We start from the raw sequence: 3,441 nt of genomic DNA, 5'->3' as shown, positions 1-3,441 counted from the left end.
TTAAGGTTTAAATAATCCTTCAGCTTTGTGTGAAAAAATGAATAGAATATTTTTAGGCTTAAATTAACAAAAAGATGTTAGAATGTATCTATGTCTATGAATGCTTTCTAGAAACCGCATAGTGCAATGGGGAGACGCTCAATGTGCACATAACCCCAGTATTAATAACTTTCAAATTTTTGTGAAAGTTTATTAATGTCTGTGTATGGGAGAGATAATTCAATTGTGTCTGTAGTATATATGTATGTAGTATATGAAGGTATGCTGCAGCCAGACAAAAATGCCTCACAAGTTGATGAAGGTATGCTGTCCTATTTATAATGCTCATTTTTTAGTGTGCAGCGGTCTTGTTCCAGCACATGCTAGGCTGAAATAGATTAATTTGCTAGCAAGAATAGCCTATATTTACTAGAAAAATGGCCTCTTGCAAGAATAGCATCAAAATTTTAAAAAATGTCTTATTTTCTAATATCTCATTTCAAGGTGACTTGTTTTGATTATTGTGCTTATTATGTTAATTATTGTGTTGCAGAGCTTCATGTATCAGATATGTAAGGGAGTGGCTTTCTACCATAGTCCTGGTGTAATGCATAGGTGCAGTTCTACTGCTCTACGTATCTAAGATGTATTATACTATTTTTGCAATGGTTTTATAGACTGTTGGTTATTTTGGTTATAGACTATTGCATATAAATGATATTGGCTATTTTGGTTTTCAGGGACTTAAAGCCTCACAATTTGCTTGTGGATAAGGAGAAGGGTTTGGTCAAAATTGCAGATCTTGGATTGGGAAGGGCATTCACCTTTCCTATCAAGAAGTACACACATGAGGTAAAAAATTGATCTCCTATAAACATAAACAACTTGATATGATGCCTGTAGTATATTCAATTTATAAGGAAGAATTATTTTTCCTAGAACATGAATTTTAAATTTATTTAACTAATGTTGTTGGTGACTAATAACATTGAATGAACTAATGTTTATAATTATATAGTCAGCTTTATAGAGTTAGCTTAAATTTTATATTATGATTCATAATGTAGATTGTAACTCTCTAGTATAGAGCACCTAAAGTGCTCTTGGGAGACACCCACTATTCCACACCTATTGACATGTGGTCTGTTGGTTGTATATTTGGTAAATTTCTTTGGTCCCTATTTGTTTTAGATTCGTGTTCATTCTTATACTGAAATTTTCTGAGAATTTCAATTCATTTTTTTGCAGCTGAAATGTCCAGAATGCATGCTTTCTTTCAGGGAGATTCAGAGCTGCAACTTCTTCATATTTTCAAGTAATGTGATTGTTTGAGAAATAGCTCATGATGGCTTCTATTGCAAGGCCATTTTAATCACATTGAGAGGGCTTTTTTGTATTTAGGTATCTTGGAACTTTGAATGAAGATATATGGCTAGGAGTGACTAAGTTGAGAGATTGGCATACCTATCCTCAATGGAAGAAACAAGATTTAAGCCTTGTTGTTCCTGACTTGGAACCAAATGGTGTAGATTTATTGTCTATAATCATCTTCTATTAATTTTTGTTCATTTTATTTCGATCCATTTTTATTTCAATATCACCTATTTTTGTCCTATTTTCATTCCATTTCAATCAACTTTGTATACGTGCAAGTAAAATAATGAAAAATAATTGGTATCTTCTTGTAGAAAATGTTGATTTATGAACCATCCAAGAGAATCTCAGCCAAAAAGGCAATGCAACATCCTTATTTTGATGATCTTGACAAATCTCAATTCTATTTTTAAGCCAAATTTATGAAAATGCCAAATTTTCATAAAAAAACTATTTAGGTCTATACATGATATGTGGGGTACATGATACTATTTTCATAGTTCGGCTGTGAGCTACATGGGATACCTATCTGAATTTCAATTTCCCATACTTGGGAAGCATTTTTAATAATATTTAATTTTTTCTGTTGAATATCTAGTGTGTGCGCATTTGTCTCTAATAATATTTCAATCCTTTCTGTTGAATATTTTATTCAGCTGTCATATATGGTTTTTTCTCTTTGCAAAACCCCATTTCATGAAAAAGATGTAGACAAACTTTTGAATATCTTGTAGAGAGAATATGTAGAGACAAAACATACAAGAGTGTCATGAATTTTCTTAGCTATTTATTTCAAACTTTTTTAAGACTTTAAATACTATAATGTGATTTTGGATGTTAAAAACACATTCTCTTTATGAAAATCCAATGTATAATTCTCATACTGTAAATGTAGCTATTGTTTGTAGATTTAATAGTATGAGTTTTTCATTTCATGAAGTTTTCTAGCATGCTGAAGATGGATTAAGATTCTCACACAACTGAATCTAGAATCAGCTATGTTGGGTATTGTGTACATATTTCTCATTGGTTTTGATTAGAGATGTTTGATGCATGTGAGAGCATTTTATTTAAAAGTTTTATGAGGCCGTAGTTCTTCATATGGAATGAAGTAAAAAATCAAAACTAATAGCCAATTAACCTCCAAAAAGAGGTTAATTTGTGCCTAAGAAACTAATAATTCTAATACAAATTGCATACTAAAGTCGTGTAGAAATTGTTGATTCTTGATCCATGTTGTTTTGGTCTAGTTGCATTTTTGAACCATTTCCAGACTGCACTTAAAATTGTCAATAATAGATCATCCATGCCCACACCAACTATTCAGGAACTTAAAAAGTTAGCTTGTTGAGGCGACATGGTGGGGTGAGTTGGCGAGCCCACTTGGTGAGCCAACATGGGGGAGTCAACTTAGGGGGAAAACTTGGTGAGCGAGTCTACTTGGTGAGGCGAGATGGTGAGTTGACTTTGTGAGGTAACTTGGTGAATACTAACCTGAATGAGGCACTTTTGTGGGGTGACTTGATGAGCAAACTTAAAGAGTCAACTTGGTGAGCATACTTGAATAGTCGACTTGGCAACATGACTTGGTGGGGTGACTCAATGAGCTGACATGGCGAGCCAACCTAGTGAGCAAGCATACTTGAACAGTAGACTTGGTAAGCGCACTTGAATTGTCGACTTGGCGAGCTGACTAGGGGAGTCTTCCTGGTGAGCTGACATGGCGAGTCAACTTAAAGTGGCAAGTTGGTGGGGCAAGTGGGCGAGCTGACTTAGCAAGGGCCACTAGGTGAGGGGACTTGGTGAGCTGACCAAGTGAGATGACTTCGTGAGCCGACCAAGTGAGCAACTTGGCAAGCACACTTAGTGAGCCCACTTGCTGGAGTAAGGTGGTAAAAGATTGAGTGAGCCAACTTCGTGGATTGACCTAATGAGCCAACTTGTTGAGGTGACTGGGTCGAGTTGACTTGGATCGCTGACCTAGAGAGTTGGCCTAGGGGGCAGACTTGGTGAGAAAACTTAAAGAGTCGACTTGGTGAGCGTACTTCAATTATCAGCTTGGCAAGCTGACTTTAGGAGTTAGCCTGG

At 35.5% G+C, this 3,441-nt stretch overlaps 1 pseudogene; it reads left to right on the top strand.

The window, feature by feature from the left end:
• The first annotated feature begins 280 nt into the window (after positions 1-280).
• Positions 281-1,766, top strand: LOC149579703 (cyclin-dependent kinase B1-1-like; annotated as a pseudogene).
• Positions 1,767-3,441: the final 1,675 nt, after the last annotated feature.

Source organism: Cupressus sempervirens, chromosome 1 (assembly GCF_028749045.1).
Source record: "Cupressus sempervirens isolate cs-2001-9-10 chromosome 1, ASM2874904v1, whole genome shotgun sequence".
NCBI classification, from domain to species: Eukaryota; Viridiplantae; Streptophyta; class Pinopsida; order Cupressales; family Cupressaceae; genus Cupressus; species Cupressus sempervirens.
This window is presented reverse-complemented; position numbering and strand designations above follow the sequence as displayed.